Source organism: Durio zibethinus, chromosome 2 (genome assembly GCF_047325235.1).
Source record: "Durio zibethinus cultivar Kanyao isolate XHJ-2024 chromosome 2, ASM4732523v1, whole genome shotgun sequence".
Lineage (NCBI taxonomy): Eukaryota > Viridiplantae > Streptophyta > Magnoliopsida > Malvales > Malvaceae > Durio > Durio zibethinus.
In genome coordinates this window covers 9,560,714-9,581,952 of record NC_143163.1, presented here as the reverse complement: position 1 = coordinate 9,581,952, position 21,239 = coordinate 9,560,714, and positions in this window count along the sequence as shown.

The window sequence follows — 21,239 nt, the reverse complement described above, 5'->3', positions numbered from 1 at the left end:
ATCGGGGTAATCAATGTGATCACTAGGGGAAGCTTTACTTCGACCAAAAAAAATTTGATCAAGGTATGGTCATGGCCATCAGTTCCTCGATAAAGAAAGAAAAAGATTCAAAAGATGAATCGATATCATTCAGTTTGAAAGATTTGAAAAAAATTCAATACTCTAACGATGACACTATAATGATCACCATTGTGGTATACAACTATATGGTCAAGAGAGCAATATCTTTCATCAATCGAGTTCATTCTTATCATTAGTCTTTAGCTCTTCATGCAGTGAGGGATGAACGTCCTGAAACCTTTCACCCTAGCCATAAGAAAAATGAGATTTGTTCTAGTAGTAGTAGACTTTCATGAAATGGTGTGAAGTTGAGGCCTTAACTACTACAACGGAGGCTTGGATTGAAAATTTTGTTTGAAAGAACATAGTCTATAGGTTCGACTTACCTTGATCAATAATAATAGATAATGACAAATAATTTAAAAATTCAATATTCAAAGAATAGTTTTCCAATCTCCATATTGACTTAAGATTCACGTCAGTTACCCACCCTCAATCAAATGGACAAGTAGAGATCACTAATAAAATAATATTGAAAGCCCAGAAGAAAAGGTTGGACAAGGCCAAAAGCAAGTGGGTCGATGAGCTCCTTAGAATACTATAGGCCTTGAAGACAACCACGAAAGTCTTCATAGGAGAAATTTTTTTTCAATTAGCATTTGAAATAGAGACTGTGGTACCCATTGAGATCAACATTCTGAGCTTAAGAATCAAACTAGGGTCAGGAAAGAAAATGAAGAGGCTCTAAGGGTCAACCTAAATTTAGTAAAAAAACAAAGAGATATGGCTTAACACTAATAGTAGCTTACCAGTAGAAGGTATCTAATTATTACAACAAAAGAGTCCAATATAAGAACATTAAGAAAGATGATCTGGTGCTTAAAAATATTGAAACTTTAAGAGTTAATGGCGAAATGGTAAGTCAGCCCTAACCTGGGAAAAGCCTTATGTTTTTAACGAAGTCGTCTATGATGCGACTTATAGATTATGGGACATGAACGATAGTCTCATCTTGAGGACATGAAACATAAAAAATTTAAAAGTGTATTATCAATAGCTCATAGTTAACTGAGTTTATACTTGTAATCTAAAAATCATTAAATGAAGTTACAATGTTTATGTTCACTGCAAGTGGTTTTGTCTGACCTAATATAACTGTCGTAATGTCTAGATCCGGGGATCCATCGCTAGACATTGACTTTCAGGGAGTCGCCACCAATCTTTTTTTATCTAGGTGCGATTGGCCACCTAAGGAATCTGTCCTTTTAGGGAACACCTAAGCTTAAGGGTCCCTAAAAGAATAGGTTCGGGTCTGCTTAACCAGAACAGAGTTCGGGAGTTCGGTTACGTGTGAGGAAGGTTATAGCACCCTCACAACGCCCATCAAAAGATGGTACCAGCTTAAATTTGTATTATCCAAAAGCCTTAAAATTTTACCAAGTAATTAGTTGTTGGAAATGATTCTCAATTGACTCTAATACTTTTAGCAGAAAATTGAGAAAATTCCCTCACCTCAGGAGTATGCAAGAAAAACTACTGTTTCACTTGCAGGGGCTCTGTCGTCGGTTTTATTAAAGAAAAATCAAAATCATCCAATTAATTATTGGAAATTATTCTCAATTAACTCTAATACTTTTAGCAGAAAATTGAGAAAATTCCCTCACCTCAAGAGTATACAAGAAAAACTACTGTTTCACTTGCAGAGGCTCCGTCGTCGGATTAATTAAAGAAAAAAATCAAAATCAGCCAAGTAATTAATTATCGAAAATTATTCTCAATTGACTCTAATACTTTTAGCAGAAAATTGAGAAAATTCCCTCACCTCAGGAGTATGCAAGAAAAACTACTGTTTTTACTTGTAGAGGCTCCATCGTCGGATTAATTAAAGAAAAAAGAAAAAAAAAATTCAAAAAAAAAAAAAAAAAAAAAAACCTGGAGCGGCTCGGCTATCGGCTCGGCTCGGCTCGGCTCAAGGAAGAAAAAAAACGGCTCGGAGGAGCGGCTTGGAAGCTCGGCTCGGCTCGGCTTGGCTCGGAGGGAGGCTGGCACGCGCGGGTCAGAAGCGGGTCGACGCTCGGGTCGGGTCGGGTCACGGCAAAACGCGCGGATCCTCTGGTTACTTAAGGCCAAAACGACGTCGTTTTTGGAGGGTATTTAAGGCACTCTCCTCTGTTTTTCGGCAGAACGCTCCTCCCCTCTCTCTCTCTTCCTTCCCTTTTCTCTCCCTTCTCTCTAGAAAACCGAAGAACACCGGTGCCGGATTCTGGAAATGTCGCCGGAATCTGGAATTTTTGCCGGAATATGGCCGGAATCTTCGCCGGTTTCTGGGAATCTCGCCGGAAACTGGGTTGGTCACCGGAATCTTCAAGTTTCGCCAGAATTTGTGCCGAAAAATTCAAATGTCGCCGGAATTGTCGCCGGAATCTGGAAATTTCCCAGAAATTTCCAGAAAAAATTTTCGCAAAAAAATTTCTAAAAAATTTTTTCAGATCCCTACAGCTATCCTAACACTTCTCGACCTTCTTTAGCCTTCGAAAACTCTTTTAAACACTTTTTTTCTCTCAAATTCAGTAGCTTTGCTCACTGTTTTTTTTCTGTCCTCTTGAACTGTTCCAGGAGGTGCTTTATATAGGGATTGATCAGGAGTTTCTGATCAATCCCAACTCCTCCTTGGACGGGGATTCAGTCTTTGAATCCAATTGGACTCTTTAGATTGAATCCCCACTCCCAGTAGGATTCTTCAGCTTCAATCTCAACCTTCCAAAAAAAATCAAATAAATATAAAAAAAATAATAGATAATTAGAACAGATAAATAAAAAGATATTATAAAAAAAAAATATCTGATAATCAGAAAAAAATCAGAACAGATAATTTAAAAAAATAATAATAATAAAATAAGATAAACCCAAAAATATCTTACAAAAATAATAATAATAATAATAATAATAATAATAAATATATAACTATATAAATAATATACATATAAATCTAATCTAAATAAATAAATACAGATATACATATATTAATAATAATAAATATAAAAATACAAAAGAAAAGAAAAAAAAAAAAAAGGAAAAAAAAAAAATAATAATACATGATTGAATTGGGCCTTACCCATTTGGGCCAGGCCCAAATGATCTGGGTCAGGCCCAATTGATCCGGGTCAGGCCCAATTGATCCGGGCCCGGACCTGATTGGGTGTCTACAGCTGCCCCTCTTTGCACATTTTCTGTGAAACAGAAATTGCGCAAAGACGTAGACACCCAATCAAGACTCAACTCAACATTTTTATTTTTGATTTTTTTTTTATTTTTGTTTTTATTTTTTTTATTTTTTTTGATTTTTTTTTTTGATTTTTTTGTTTTTGTTTTTTTTTTTTTTTTGTTTTTTTTTTTTTTGTTTTTTTTGGCCGAAGCTCCTCTAAACAGAGACTCAACGACTTTTGAAAGTAAATTGCTCCTCTAAACAGAGGCAACGGACTTTGGAAAAATAAACTGCTCCTCTAAACAGAGGCAACGAACTTGGAAAGTAAATTGCTCCTCTAAACAGAGGCAACGAACTTTGAAAAGTAAATTGCTCCTCTAAACAGAGGCACCACGACTTTGGAAAATAAATACTCCTAGACAATCATGTCCGAAGGAGTTGAAAGTTGTGTTTGAAGGGATTTCAGGAGATTATGCCCAAAGGTCTTATAAATCAACCCTGATACCAAGAGACATCCTATTTCGAGGATTAGGAACTTACCTGACAAGCTTTCTCTTTTTCAGTTTTGCAAAATATCTTCATATTTGTCTTCTCCATGTGGGATGTTGGAACACCCCTGCTTCTGAATTTGTACACTATATTCTCTTGAAAGTAGTGTATGCTGTGCAAATGCATATGAATTTCAATGCATGCTATGCAAATGTTGACCAATTAATTCATGTTCAATGTATGGTACTCAAGTTTCTCTAACTCTTTTTTCTTGGGTGTCAAGCCCTTTGATTCCTCAAGGATCCAATTGCACTGCTCTTCTAAGATCGAACCAGTGTAGCTCTCAATTGTCTCTTCCATTCACATTCTTCTTGTAAGAAATCTCTTCCTAGATTCAATGTCCTAATCAGGAGCTGAACGTCTTGATTCTGCCTTTTTACTTTAGACTTATTCAATGTAATGTAAAAATCTTTCCTGTTGTTATTCATTCATCAATCGTTATTTCAAATTCAAAAAGTAAGAATGCATTTGCACATTTCTTCGATGGTGGGGTATTAAAAGAATCTGAATGTTGAGAAACAGTCATAAGAAAAAGACACAAAGAATGGAATAGAATGTCTCTTATTAGCAAAATGTTGGCAAACTTTGGTCAAGAAAGAAGTACAAGGATAGGTATGGGGACAAAGCCCAAAATGAACAATCAGATAATCATGATAACACATCTCAAAGTCTTTTCTGAAAACTCAACCCTCTGATGTATTTAACAACTTGGAACTCTTCCGAACTTGTTGGCCCCCATATCAGCAGACTTTTAAATTCGATGCTGTATCCTCCTTATCTAAGCTGCCTTTTCAGGTTTTTAACTTAGACAAACCCCCTATGACTCAAACCGCCCTTTTTGGGTTTTCGCCTTGAGTCCTCCTTTTTCATTCACTTTTTCTTTTTTCCATTTTTTCATTTTTTCATTTTTTCATTTTTTCCATTTTTTTCATTTTTTTTTATTTTTTTATTTTTTTTGTTTTTTTTTTTTCAAGCATAGTATTTCTTCACAGCATCAGAATTTACAGGATGGGGTAAATCATTTCCATCCATCTCAGTCAGTATCAATGCTCCACCCGAAAAAGCCCGTTTCACCACATACGGCCCTTCCCAATTCGGAGTCCATTTTCCTCTACTATCGTGCTGGATTGGGAGAATTCTTTTCAAAACCAACTCTCCTTCTCGAAAGCAACGAGGCCGAGTCTTCTTATCATGAGCCCTCATCATTCTTCTTTGGTATAACTGACCAGGCACAGTGCAGTCAATCTCTTTTCTTCTATGAAATTTAACTGCTCATAACGTTCTCGAATCCATTCAGCCTCTTCCAACTCAACTTCTTTTAAGACTCTCAAAGAGGGGATCTCTACTTCCACTGGTAGTACAGCTTCCATCCCATAAACCAAAGAAAATGGGGTTGCCCCAGTAGAGGTGCGAACTGACGTTCGATATGCAAGCAAGGCAAATGGCAACTTCTCATGCCAATCTTTGTAAGTCTCGGTCATCTTCTCCAGAATCCTCTTTATGTTCTTATTGGCTGCCTCAACTGCTCCATTCATTTTCGGACGATAAGGTGCCGAGTTATGATGCTTGATCTTGTATTGAGCACATATTTCTTGCATCATCTTACTATTTAGATTCTTGGCATTGTCTGAAATAATTCTCTCCGGAAGTCCATATCTACAAATGATCTCTTTCTTTATGAACTTGCAAACCACGGAGCGTGTCACATTTGCATATGATGCTGCTTCCACCCACTTTGTGAAGTAATCTATCATCACAAAAATGAATCTGTGCCGGTTAGAAGCTTTTGGAGTGATTGGACCAATGACATCCATGCCCCACATTGAAAATGGCCATGATGGTGCCATAACATGTAAAGCAGATGGTGGAGCAAGGATCTTATCAGCATATATCTGGCATTTATGACATTTACGAGCATAGTCGATGCAATCATTCTCCATCGTCAACCAGTAATATCCCGCTCTCATGATCTGTCTTGCCATCATATGTCCACTAGCATGTGCCCCACATATTCCCTCATGCACCTCTTTAATGATTTTCTTCGCTTCAGTCTCATCTACACACCTCAATAATACTTTATCTTTACTTCTTTTGTACAGGACATCCCCATCCAGGAAAAAGCTCATAGCCAATCTTCGGATGACCCTTTTATCATTTTCTGTTGCATGAACTGGATACTGCTGATCCTTGACATACTGTAAGATGTCATAATACCAGGGTTTTCCATCTCTTTCCCCCTCTACATTAGAACAATACGCTGGTATATCCTTAACATCTAACTTGATGGGCTGAATGTCCGTATTATGATTAATTCGAATCATCGCGGCCAGAGTAGCCAATGCATCAGCAATCACATTCTCTTCCCGGGGTAAGTGATCGAACTGGACATCTTCAAATTGTTTTGTCAGCTCTAGAATATACTTATGATACGGAACGAGTTTTGAATCTCTCGTCTCCCATTCTCCTTTCAACTGGTATATGACTAGAGCTGAGTCTCCAAATACTTTCAGTACTTTCACTCTTCTTTCTATAGCAGCTTGCAGGCCCATGACACATGCCTCATACTCAACGATGTTATTTGTGCAATTAAAATTTAACCTCGCTGTTACAGGATAGTATTGTTCTTCTGGAGAAATCAAAATTGCCCCAATTCCATGCCCCAAGGCGTTAGCAGCTCCATCAAAGTACATTCTCCAACATCTTTCCATATGCTCCCTTTCCTCCAGTCGGGAAATAGTCATTAAGTCTTCGTCAGGGAATTCCAGCTTCATCGGCTCATACTCTTCAGTAGCACGATCTGCAAGAAATTCTGCTATAGCGCCTCCTTTTATTGCTTTTTGGCTCACATATATAATGTCATATTCTGAGAGCATTACTTGCCATCTAGCGATTCTTCCTGACAAAGAAGGCTTCTCGAAGATATACTTAATTGGATCCAATTTTGCTATGAGCCACGTAGTGTGATAAAGCATATACTGTCTGAGTCTTTTGGCAGTCCACGCTAATGCACAACACATTTTCTCCAATGAAGAATACTTGGATTCATATTCAGTGAACTTTTTACTCAGATAGTAAATAGCTCTCTCCTTTCGGCTAGCTTCATCTTGCTGCCCCAGCACACATCCCATTGAATTTTCATTTACAGTTAGGTACAGAATTAAAGGTCTTCCTGGAACAGGTGGCACCAATATTGGAGGGTTCGATAAATACTGCTTAATTTTATCAAACGCCTCTTGACATTCTTCGTTCCATTTCCCAGGATTATTCTTACGGAGAAGCTTAAATATGGGATCACATTTGTAAGTAAGCTGAGAGATAAATCGAGAGATGTAGTTCAATCTCCCCAGAAAACCTCGAACTTCTCTTGGTGTGCTGGGGGGTGACAAATTCTGGATGGCCCGTATCTTATCGGGATCGACTTCGATTCCTCTTTCACTGACCACAAAGCCTAGCAACTTTCCTGACCTTACCCCAAAGGTGCACTTGGCTGGGTTTAATTTGAGCTGAAATTTCCTTAACCTCTCAAATAACTTTCTGAGGCTAGTAACATGATCTTCACCCTCACAAGACTTTGCAATCATATCATCTACATACACATCTATCTCTTTATGCATCATGTCATGGAAGAGTGTTACCATGGCCCTTTGATATGTTGCCCCAGCATTCTTTAACCCAAAAGGCATGACTTTGTAGCAGAAAGTTCCCCACATGGTCACAAAAGTAGTCTTTTCCATATCATCTGCAGCCATTTTTATCTGATTGTACCCCGAGAAACCATCCATAAAAGAGAAAATCGAATGCTTAGCTGTGTTATCTACCAGCGTGTCGATATGAGGCAAAGGAAAGTTATCCTTTGGGCTAGCCTTATTCAAATCCCGATAGTCTACACACATTCGTACTTTTCCATCTTTCTTAGGAACTGGGACTATATTGGCTACCCATTCTGGATACTTGGCCACTTGTAGAAAACCTGCATCGAATTGTTTCTTCACCTCCTCTTTAATCTTTAGCAGCATTTCGGGCTTCATCCGTCTCAGTTTTTGCTGAACTGGCTTACATTCTGGCTTTAGGGGCAATCTGTGCTCCACTATCCCTGTGCTCAGTCCTGGCATATCCTGGTAAGACCAAGCGAATATATCTACAAATTCACAAAGTAGATCTGCCAACCGTTGCCTATCTTCAGATGTAAGTGAAGTACCCATTCTGACCTCTTTTTTATTCTCTTCATCTCCTAGATTCACTAAGTCCACTACCTCCTGATGAGGCTCAATTGGCTTATTCTCTTGTTCAATCATCCTCATTAGGTCCGGAGGCATAACATATTCTTCAGAATTCTCTTCATTATCAAGTTCATCAGTATTGATTGAATTCTCAAAGCTAACCCCTTGATTGTTATCATGATTATCTTCATGTTCATTTAAAGACCTGCAATTGAATGAAATGGGGATATGTTGGCAAGATGTGCTTGGAGAGATGAAAAAAAATGAAGACACAAGAAGAAATGAATGAAAATGCATCCTTCATATTTTTTATTAAAAATAATAAATGATGAATGGCCCAAACAAAAAAAGATCACCCCATAGCCTTGGGCCAAAGCTATTGAGATGTCACAATTACATTTTATCAAAATCAAAAGTTAGAGGCATTTCAATGGCACTCCAATTGTTCAGCTCATAGTCTTGTGGACAAAGGCGAACCCATTCTTCTTTGTTGAACTCCACTTCATCTTCAACAGCATTAATGGCTAACTGGGCAAAGTCCTCTTCCACACTTTTCTTTGCACCTGGGTTCATAAATCCTCCAGGTCTGAAGGTTTCGTACAAGTGTGGGATAAACATCAGTCTTGCTGTCTTTCTTGATGGCCTTCTTTTGACTTCCCACTCTGCCATCTCATATCCTAAGCCTGCCCTGTCGCTATTGTCTGCTATTGTCGGAGGTTCTTTAATTCCCTGCAAATTTTTGCCTAGCCCAAGTCCTGGACACCAGCCTTTGTTGATGACTTGGCTCACCACTATCTTTGAAAAAGGCTGACTTTGAAAACCTTCACCTACAGTATTGACCAGCTCAAAAGATCGATAGGAGCATTCCAAAGCTTCTTCAGCAGCCTCTACATATGGAGTGTTCAGTGGTTGGGTCACTAGCATGTCTTCCTCCCCAACTACCACTACTAATTGACCTTCCACATTGAATTTGATCTTCTGATGCAAAGTAGAGGGCACAGCTCCTGCATGTGAATCCATGGCCTTCCTAACAGACAGCTGTAGGATGGAGAGATATCCATCACTTGAAATTTTATATTGAAGGTGCACGGCCCAATTTGTAAGGGCATCTCAATATCCCCCAGGACTTCTTTTCTGGTTCCATCAAAGGCTCTCACAATCATCTGACTGTCCTTCATATGAGAGTAATCAATGGGTAACCTTGCCAAAGTTGACATAGGCATGACATTGATGGCAGAACCATTATCGATAAGGACTTTGGCTATGATATGACTCTTGCACTTGACTGTGATATGCAGAGCCTTGGCATTTCTTTTTCCCTCCGAAGGAATCTCATCATCGCTGAATGAAATGTGATTTGGCATGACTAAATTTCCAGCCAGGTGGTTCACATATTCAACAGACACGTTATGTGCTACGTATGCCTGATTCAACACTTTCAACAGGGCATTTCGGTGTGGCTCTGAGTTCAGCAATAGTGATAATAATGAGATTCGAGCTGGCATTTTATTCAGCTGTTCCACAACTGAATATTCACTATGTTTTACCAGCTTCAGGAATTCACAAACCTCCCTTTCTGATACTGGCTTTGGCTGATCTTCTTCAGGCTCTATCTCTGGATTATTTCGTCTTTCTCTTTCTTTAGCCTTCTCTCTTCTAGCCTTCTCTAGCATTTCTGGGGTGTAACATCTCCCACTTCGAGTAATGCCTCCTACACCAGTAATGTTAGAAGCATCGGCTTTGGAGACCTCTTCTTTTTGCCCCTGCACTACAGCGTCACATCCATATCTCCAGGGTACAGCTTTATCATCTTTGTATGGGAAAGGAGTTGGAACTTTAAAAGTTACCGGCCTAGGGAGGAGCTTGTCTATGACTGATTTTGGTTTGTTTCCACACCGAATTGTCACTGGTTTGGGAAACAGCTTTTCAGGCCTATCATTCATGCACACTTCAGCATTCTTCAAGCTTTCTTTTTCTTCGTAGACCTCTATCTGATGTGAATTCAGGAGTTTTTGCACCTCTCGGTGAAATTGTTTACAGGTCTCAATGGAGTGGCCTCTTGCCCCACTATGATACTTACAACTAGTACCAGCTATATATACTCCATGATAGCTGTGTGGACTTACCAGTTGCATCATGTCTGCCTTTCGTAAGACATCAAACAACTGATCGAGAGGTGTCTTAATATCTACCACTTCTTTCTTCACATGGCGCTCATGCTCTTCACCTATAGCATTCACATTATGATTTGGCAAAGGATTGCCACTAACATTTGGTGCAGTCATCCCTCCAGTATCAAAGCAAATCATCCCATCCTTAATCAATCGTTGCACTTTATATTTCAGGGTAGTGCAATTTTCGGTGGAGTGACCAGCAATCCCATAATGGTAGTCACAGTGGGCAGTGGGATCATACCACTTAGGGTAAGGTGGCTTGAGGGGTTCCAATTTACTTGGAGCAATCAAATGATTGTTGTAGAGCTCCTTGTATAATTCCGTATAGGTCATGGGAATAGGGTCAAAAATAGGTCTTTCGCGAGTGGTTCGTTGCTCCCGCGAGCCACCAGCAGGGTTAGTTGGGCGAATTTGTGGTTTTGGGGTGGGTTGAATGTTAGAACTGTACATGGTGTTTTGGGGTCTATGAGAGGTTTGATAGGTTTGGGGGTATGATGGTTGGTATGGGTGAAAAGAAGTGTTATTTACAGTGGGGTGATAGGGCAGATATTCTGGTGGGGGGTAGGGCGAATAACCCCTAAGTTGCTGTCTATCAAAGCTCACAGCCTGAGCTTCAGTTTCTTTTTTCTTTGGGATTCTTTTGCTAGATGCTTCATTCCCTTCTAGCTTGCCATTCTTGATGGCACTTTCAATGATTTCTCCTGAAATTACCATATCGGCAAAATTCTTTGTTGCATTCCCTATCATCTTTTCATAATAGGGAGGTTTTAAAGTGCTAACAAATAGCACTGTAGTTTCTTTCTCGGTCAGAGGAGGCTGTACCTGAGAAGCAATATCTCTCCACCTCTGGGCATACTCTTTAAAAGATTCGTTTGTCTTTTTCTCCAGATTCTGTAAAGACAAACGATCTGGAGCCAAATCGATGATATGTCGGTATTGACTGATAAAGTCATGCGCCATATCGCTCCAAGAGCGAATGCGAGTCCTGTCCAGTTGAACATACCATCTGGCCGCAGAACCAGTAAGACTGTCTTGAAAAACATGCATCAAGAGTTTCTCATCCTGTGCATGAGCTGCCATCTTCCTGCAATACATGGTGATATGGGTTTTGGGGCACTTTGTACCATCATATTTTTCAAATTTTGGTACCTTGAACTTATGGGGGATAACCACATCAGGAACTAGGCAGAGCCCCGCAGCATCAACTGACCCATAGAAGCTAAATCCTTCCATGGCCCTTAGCCTTTGCTCTAGCATGCTAATCTTGGAACTCTCCTCAGCTTCCACTCTCATCTTTTCTTTCTCCTTCTCTTTTAAATCATCTAGATCAGGAATTGGTTCTACTGCCTTTTCAGTGAAGACAGGATTTATATAACTGTTATACTGCCCTGGGTTGAAAGTTGATGGCATTCCAGGATATGTTGGATATGCGAAATGTTGTGGTGGGACCTCTTGGGCAGACGGAGCCTGAGGCGGGCCAAAACCTGGAGGGTACAAAGGGTCAGCCACTTCTTGCTGGCTTGTACTTCCTTCAACTCCTTTTCCTTTGTTCATGTTATTTAGAGCCTCCAGAATCTTGCTTAGCTCACTTTCAATCTTCTCCTGAGCTTTTTCTAGCTTTTCGAATCTATGAGAATTTTCCTGCTCCATTTGCCTTGCTCTGGATCTTGTGTTGAAACGATGGGCAGGGTTTTCGCTAGATGGAGCTATCCTTGGAACCTTGAGTACCATACCTCAGAATTAGTAACTTTGCATGATTATCACATGGTTAAAGTGTAATGAATGAGAATGCAATGAATGAAAAATGCATGTATGCAGAGAACATTTGCCTTAAAACGGTATTCAATCTAAAAAAATTTCATTTATTCCAAAAAACTTTGATCTACATTGAGTTTATCCCTCTAGAATTATAGCCATAAAATTGTTTGATCTGTTCATATTGGGCTTTGGCTTCTTCTATGAAGTTCAACAGACGCTGTCCATGTTCTCCTACTGGGGCCACCACTTGTCTTAATGCTTCTGCCTCTTCCACCATCTCTTTTGCCTTACATACCCCTTTATGGATCTGGGTTGTTAAGTGCTCAATGTATTTCTGCCTCCCTAGGTTCTCTCTTTTACCACACCAGACTTGGTATGATAATTCTCTATGTTCTCTAACCAATGCAGCAATGTGGTCTCCTTGTTCATCCAACCTTTGACTTAGCCCGCTCAAATAACTGTTTAGCATGTTAATTTCTGCCTGTGCTTCAGTACTTTCTTCTTCTAATTCGGCATACTCTTGCTTCAGTCTTGTGTTTTCCTCAGTCAGCTCGACAATGGTTATCCCTTTGGCCCTTTCTCTCACACATAGCCTCTTATGCTCCTGGTGTAACCTTGCTAGATCTTCAGTAGCTGCATCACGTTCTCTAGCAATCTTATGAACTTTAACTTCATAATTTTCAGCTCTACCTTTCCACTGGGCTTTTTCTTCTTGAAGTTCTTGAATCTCTTTCTTTAACTTGATCTTTTCAAATTCAAACTCTTTTGTTGCCAGCTCTAACTCTGATGGTATCTCTTCAAGCTTTTCTTCTGTCGGTGGTTGAGAGACTTCATAAGTGAATACCATTTCCTGTCTTCTCTTTGTTCTCCAAACCAAGTAACCTGGAGTGACTTTTTCAGTGAATGGTCCAGGACTCACTCTTTGGGGATTTTTCCATGCTTTGATCATCTCATTCATCCTCTGAAATGCTTTAGGCTCACTATAAGAGAAATCTAACTGATGAAGCCCATAAGTCATAGGAATAAACTGTTCTCCCCCTAATTGTCTCCTCACTAAGAGCGGTGCATAATTCGTCACTCCCCATAAACCCAGAAGTGGAACCACTGTACTATCTCCACATTGGTATAACATAGGCTCTCGATTCATCCATGGGACTAACCATCTCACTCTGGCACCTTCCAACTTTTGCAAGAAAGTTATCCATTCTTGTTTAGACTTCTGCTTTGACCACCCACTTTCACAGAACTCTTTGATCGGAAAGCGATTACGGATATAAATCTTCGAGAAAGCACCATTTCCATGTTCGAAATGGCTTTTCATCCACACATACAATAACTGTATGCATCCTATGAAGCGCCCTCCATTCTGACGACAATAACTCAAGGATCTGATAGTCTCTGCTAATATCACCGTTGAGGGATTACAGCCATTGATCACACTCTCGAAGAAATCAACTACCTCTATCTCAATATGTCCCAAAACCTTTGGAAAGATTACCAGTCCGTATATAGCCAAGGCAAATATGTCCAACCCCCGTTCTTCATTGGCATGTTGCATCAGAAACTCATGAAAGAACTTCCAAGGTAGGCAGACCTGTTCCTGTTTCTTCTTTGTATGAGAATCCACAACTTCCTTGTTTATCCCCATGAGTTGAGCCAGACTTTTACGAAATCCTGACTTATGCTTTTTGACATATATCTTGTCAGGAGTCTTGAGATACAAACCCAACAAGACCGAATATTCTTCTATGGTGGGAGTCATATCAACTTCATTAAAGATGAAACACCTGTATGTAGGATCCCAGAATTGTGTTGCAGCTCTAATTAGTTGGTCATCAACAGCCACTGCTAGAAGGTGTGCTATATGCCCATGTTTCTGACAAAACTGCTCTTGTCTTGACGGACTCATCTTCTTCCAGATGTCAACCAAATCTTCTAAATTATTCTGTTTGAGGAGGATAGATGTTTCTTGAGACAGAGTAGACTCATACCCAATTGGCAAGCAATCTCCCATCTTCAGTTGGGTCTTTTCTGACAAGGCCCTTACCTCATTAGGTGTCCCACAGGGTGCTAATACTGATGAAGAACAAACTAGGCGTTCATTGGTGTCCATGAAAAAAAATTTGTTGAAGACCGTTTTTCAGGCAAATGTTCTTTATGCAACTTTATGATGTGCACATGAACCAATGCAAAAGAAAAAAAAAGGTTAGTATACCCAGAAAAAGAATAAATAACTAAATAAATTTAAACATCACACAAAGTAAAAAGGATGAATCCTATGCTTTTGGTCAATTCTAACAGGGAAGGGTGATGGCTCTATCTATGGGTTAGGCACTCTTAAAGTTCACTATATGTGGTTTTAGGGTCAAAGTCTAAAGGTCCTCAAATTGTTCCTTACATCCTTGTCCATCACAGACTAGTAAGGCACCCTAATCCTCACCCATTACAGGCTACAAGCGGAAAAGGTTCAATTTGAGTGGGAGTATTTCGCTAGCCACTGCGGAGGCATTAGACCTCACGAAAGTAATAGGTACTTTACTCCCTCCTAAAGGGACGGAGCTCGGGTGTAGAGCTCATGTTATGCACATGCATATGAATGACATAATTAACAGACATGAATGAATAATAATACATATATACAAAAAGGTTCAATTTTATTAGGCTTTTGGATAACACAAATTATTTGCTGGCCTGACTCTCAGGATCCCCAGCGGAGTCGCCAAGCTGTCGTAACGTCTAGATCCGGGGATCCATCGCTAGACATTGACTTTCAGGGAGTCGCCACCAATCTTTTTTTATCTAGGTGCGATTGGCCACCTAAGGAATCTGTCCTTTTAGGGAACACCTAAGCTTAAGGGTCCCTAAAAGAATAGGTTCGGGTCTGCTTAACCAGAACAGAGTTCGGGAGTTCGGTTACGTGTGAGGAAGGTTATAGCACCCTCACAACGCCCATCAAAAGATGGTACCAGCTTAAATTTGTATTATCCAAAAGCCTTAAAATTTTACCAAGTAATTAGTTGTTGGAAATGATTCTCAATTGACTCTAATACTTTTAGCAGAAAATTGAGAAAATTCCCTCACCTCAGGAGTATGCAAGAAAAACTACTGTTTCACTTGCAGGGGCTCCGTCGTCGGTTTTATTAAAGAAAAATCAAAATCATCCAATTAATTATTGGAAATTATTCTCAATTAACTCTAATACTTTTAGCAGAAAATTGAGAAAATTCCCTCACCTCAAGAGTATACAAGAAAAACTACTGTTTCACTTGCAGAGGCTCCGTCGTCGGATTAATTAAAGAAAAAAATCAAAATCAGCCAAGTAATTAATTATCGAAAATTATTCTCAATTGACTCTAATACTTTTAGTAGAAAATTGAGAAAATTCCCTCACCTCAGGAGTATGCAAGAAAAACTACTGTTTTTACTTGTAGAGGCTCCGTCGTCGGATTAATTAAAGAAAAAAGAAAAAAAAATCAAGATCAAAATCAAAGTCAAATAAAAAAAAATTCAAAAAAAAAAAAAAAAAAAATTCAAAAAAAAAAAAAAAAAAAAAAAACCTGGAGCGGCTCGGCTATCGGCTCGGCTCGGCTCGGCTCAAGGAAGAAAAAAAACGGCTCGGAGGAGCGGCTTGGAAGCTCGGCTCGGCTCGGCTTGGCTCGGAGGGAGGCTGGCACGCGCGGGTCAGAAGCGGGTCGACGCTCGGGTCGGGTCGGGTCACGGCAAAACGCGCGGATCCTCTGGTTACTTAAGGCCAAAACGACGTCGTTTTTGGAGGGTATTTAAGGCACTCTCCTCTGTTTTTCGGCAGAACGCTCCTCCCCTCTCTCTCTCTTCCTTCCCTTTTCTCTCCCTTCTCTCTAGAAAACCGAAGAACACCGGTGCCGGATTCTGGAAATGTCGCCGGAATCTGGAATTTTTGCCGGAATATGGCCGGAATCTTCGCCGGTTTCTGGGAATCTCGCCGGAAACTGGGTTGGTCACCGGAATCTTCAAGTTTCGCCGGAATTTGTGCCGGAAAATTCAAATGTCGCCGGAATTGTCGCCGGAATCTGGAAATTTCCCAGAAATTTCCAGAAAAAATTTTCGCAAAAAAATTTCTAAAAAATTTTTTCAGATCCCTACAGCTATCCTAACACTTCTCGACCTTCTTTAGCCTTCGAAAACTCTTTTAAACACTTTTTTTCTCTCAAATTCAGTAGCTTTGCTCACTGTTTTTTTTCTGTCCTCTTGAACTGTTCTAGGAGGTGCTTTATATAGGGATTGATCAGGAGTTTCTGATCAATCCCAACTCCTCCTTGGACGGGGATTCAGTCTTTGAATCCAATTGGACTCTTTAGATTGAATCCCCACTCCCAGTAGGATTCTTCAGCTTCAATCTCAACCTTCCAAAAAAAATCAAATAAATATAAAAAAAATAATAGATAATTAGAACAGATAAATAAAAAGATATTATAAAAAAAAAATATCTGATAATCAGAAAAAAATCAGAACAGATAATTTAAAAAAAAATAATAATAAAATAAGATAAACCCAAAAATATCTTACAAAAATAATAATAATAATAATAATAATAATAAATATATAACTATATAAATAATATACATATAAATCTAATCTAAATAAATAAATACAGATATACATATATTAATAATAATAAATATAAAAATACAAAAGAAAAGAAAAAAAAAAAAAAGGAAAAAAAAATAATAATAATAATACATGATTGAATTGGGCCTTACCCATTTGGGCCAGGCCCAAATGATCTGGGTCAGGCCCAATTGATCCGGGTCAGGCCCAATTGATCCGGGCCCGGACCTGATTGGGTGTCTACAATAACCATAGCTAAGTTTAACTTGAGACTTGAAGTTAAATATGATTATGTTTGTTTTAACTCTTGAGCTTAGGTTTTAACTGACTTAACGTAGTCTGGCCTAAGACTTGTATCAAGATAAATTCTCAAGTTAATTTAAATTATTTTTAAACATTTAGTTCAATTTTAAGCTCATTTGAACCAAGTTGAGATTGTGAATTATTTTGAATCAAGTTAACATTTGGCTGAGTTATTTTGAGTTATTAGAGCTAGGCTCACTAAACTTAAGCCACAAGGTCATTTTGTAAACTATTGTCTGAGCTTAAATTTGAAACTTGAATTAAATACAAAAAAAAAGTGAAACTAAACTAAAACTTAAAACAAAAAGTTTTATTTTTCATTGACGATCCATGAATCAGTACAAAAAATCATTAATTAATAGAATTTTAGTAAAGTGATTTAATTTGAGGTCACAACAAAAAATTTAACCTCACTGTTAAACAAAGGTTTACAAAAAATCAATAAAAAGAAAGAAAAAAAACTTCTCAAGCATCAGCAATAACAATTTGGTCACTATCAATAATAACAGCAATAGCAAGCCCCTTTTAAGCCTCGAGGGCAATGGTAACTTTAAGCTCGGCATCTATAGCTATATCTTTATCCTTTTTTTCTTCTTTCTTTAAGCTCGGCATCTATAGCTATATCTTTATCCTTTTTTTCTTCTTTATTAGAATGGTGTGGAGGAGGACTCTATCTAATGTTATTCAAGCTAATGTCAGAAAGGTCAAGGTTGAAGTTAACAAACTTGAACAACACTTCTTCTTTTACAAGCTCAAAGGCACCAAAGACATTTTTCCTTGAGAACTCTAGCTAAAGTTGAGAGAATTCTCTAAAAACTTTGAACTCTTGGATGATTTTGTCCTTGTAGACCTTCTTGGCCTTCTGTTTAATTTTTTCTTTCTCCTTCATCTTAGCTTTTAGTTGAGACCTTAGCTTTACAATTTCAGCTTAAGCTTTGTTAAGCTTTAGCTTGGCATAATCTTTTATGAACTTTGCTGAAGCCTTCTTTATGTGCATGTTTTCCAACGTAGCTATTAGCTCGTCTATCTTCTTTTTATTTTAGCTTTTTTTGTGGGAAGTGTTGAGGCTAGACCTCAAATTACCCATGATTTTTGTGCTTCTCAATGTTTTTTACCCTAAGTAGTAAGGTCTTTCTCAACTTTAAACACATAGGCCATGGCTAGATAGACATGGTGTAAAGCTTGGTTAGCGTTGTTAATAAGCTAAGATGAAAGTTTTTGGTTAACTACAAAAGATGAACTCAAACTTAAGAAAAATTGTAAAGTAAATAATAATGAAAGAGCTGAGCTAAAATAAAATGATACTTATTGCTGAAAGGGATTGTGATATTATAGAACCTTTTAGCCACATCAAAACTTTCAAATAGATTCTTACTGGGAATGCACCCTAGGCTGGTGCAAACTTTCTCTAAGCTGGGCTTCAAAACCATGGATTTAAAATTTTTAAGGGTGAAAGAGGAGGCCGTGGTCCTAGATTTCTTTGCAAGAGAGGGAGCCACTATGGAGAGCTTCTGATGTGCTATCTTTTTATGCTTTTTGGTGAGCTCGATTATTTGTTCAGTGTGGGATTCATCATTTTATTTCCCTTTTAAGAAAAGGCACTGAGCTAAATCTTTTAATTTTGGCCCTTTTTGGGCCTTGGCTCATAGGGAAAAAAGGTGAAGTTGAAATCCTTTAATGGATTGAAAGATATATTTACAAAATCGAGTTGAAAGTTAAAAAAAATCAAATAAAATAAAGATCCTATGGGGCTATCTCATACCTACCTCAATACTTCGATTTGTTTATCACTTCAGAAGAGGTCAACTCGTAAGCATTTATGATGAGCTTCCCTCATTAGGTTTAATCTATTTTTTATCCTAATCTATGAGGTCCAGAATGGAAAGAGCAATAAACAAATCAACAAAATTGCTGGGCTCATTATTATCTCTTAGGCCTTGACCTTAGACTCATTGCCTTTATTTTTCTTGTCTTTTTAGAGGTAAAAGAGGAGCAGCTTTGAATTTTTTATGAAGCTTGAACAATTCGTGAACAATTTTTTCTCATCAAGCTATGACGTGAAACCACATCTTATCACTGAGTGCTTTTTGATGGAAAAAAATTCCCTAAATAGAGAGAGGTTAGAAAGAATGGCTAAGTTTTGACAAAGAACTATGAATCCTACTATATATCGTATTAAGTTAAGAGTGAGCTAGGTGATTGTTAAATTGTAAGAATTAAAAATTAAAGAAATAAAAAATAAAGAGAGCAACCTCATACTGACCATCAGTAAATTCGAATATACCTAGAGTCGATGAGGATTTAGCTTATCGATGACCTAATCTGAGGAGTTTAACATTAATATACTATAGCAAAAGTTCACTTATACATGATAAACTGAACACATATTTGGGTAAACCTTGGGATTGGCCTTGCGTTTTAAATTTTTTATCAGGTCTTTAGATACTATACATAAAAAATGAAGGGTATATACAAGAACCTTGGCTAGCAAATCTGGTTTTGAATAGCTTCTCTCTTCACTATTGTCTTTCCTAATAGAGGTATTCTCGTCATTCTATTCCTCTTTGGAACCTTCATTATCATCGGAGTCTTCGCCATTAGAAGAATTAGACTTTTGAGCAGGAACATGATTCTGAGTTAGAGTAGTGATCAAGAACACCACAACCTTGGGCAAAAAAGAGGGATAAAGAGACTTATCGAAATATGAAAGGATGGTAACAAGAGTTGATTGAGAAGGAAGAGAAAAAATGATGGGAACATTTATAGAATAGGGAGCAGAAGAGAAAGAAGGCTGATGAGACTGAGCCCCAAAAAGGTAGAATAGCTAAAAATGAAAAAAAGTTGACTACAAAAGATGAACTGACCTGAGAGATGGGAAAAAAAGAAAGATTTTCCAATTTAAAATTTATTTGAGCACATAACTCATCCATACTTAGGACCCGTTCTCTTTTTGCCAGAGCATTCTCATCAATTCATTGCTATTTTTTCTTGGACATTACATTAAGCTAATAGGCCATCTTTTTGTAGTCCCAACCTCTAAATGCTAGTAGGACTAAATCATCATCATCCTATTAGAGTCGACCTCTTCTTGGCTCTACCTTAAAGCTTTCTACATCTTTGGAACTAATGATAGAAGAAATGATGGAAAGTACACGTATTGAGGTTAAATAGAGAGAACAGTTGAAAAAAAAAATTGTAAGGTTGGGAGAGGCTAGAAAGCTTTTTAAGATAAGAAAGTTTAGGTTGGATGGAGTGTAAGAAAGTAGAAAAGTGAAAAATAAAGGTCAAAATAACCCTTTATATAATCGTGCCCTAGATTATACGAATAGTCTAGATTATGCCACATGTTAGGATGTCATTAGAGAACGTCTTTTCACATTTCTCGCTCTAAATTTTACCATATAAACAACCTCTCTCTTGATTTAATGTGACCTCAACCAGCTAAACGAATTAGATTAGTTAAACTAGTTATGTCTCGGGTCGAACAGGTCAAGTGAACCAACGGTTGGGTTACCACTAAAGCGTAAACAAAGATTTGAGTTCCTAAAAATGTTCAAGTCTCACATTGGCTAGGCAAACTCCTCAACCCTCCCAAACCTTTTTGTCTTCACTTTGGATCACCCTAGATAAAACACTTCAGTGACTTTCAAACAAGCCATATATTTAACCTAAAGCACACGCGTAAGATCATACCCATATCAGGTAGGCACACACCAAGATAGCCTAGATCAAAGTAACTAACAAATATCACCCTTTGATATTGGCCTTTACATCAATCCCATGGATTTACGACCTTGGCCCAAAGGAGATCAGATCCTTGGTAACCCCTTTTAAGCGACAAATATATTTGGAGAAGCTTTTTCAATTATAAGATTTTTAAAGTTTCTAAGCCTCTATTTAAAAAAGTTTTTTCAAAGATGAGATTTTTAAAGTTTCTAAGCCTCTATTTAAAGGAACTTTTTCAAAAATGAGATTTTTAAAATTTCATAGCCTTTATTTAAAAGAGCTTTTCAAATATGAGATTCTTTACTTTAAAAAAATAATAAATTTGCAAAACCTCTAAAGGCATAAAAAAAGAAGAGAGAAAAAAACCTTTTCAAGCCCTAGTCTCGAATAAAATCGATGTCTTTATCTTTACATTATTATTGATTCTTAGAAATGTGCAAAGAGAGGTAATTATAAACACTTAATTTCGTCGGTGCAAATTCTAGCTCGTTGTGAGGCTTTGAAAGTCTAACCCAATTCAAGTTTAACATTTTTTTAACATGGATGAATGTTTTAAACTGAATTTCAAATCAATTTGACCTAAATGCCTTGTGATCAAACTTGGTTAAACAAAGTTAAAGTTAGTCAAATCAGTCAAATTGAATCGAAATTAAGTTA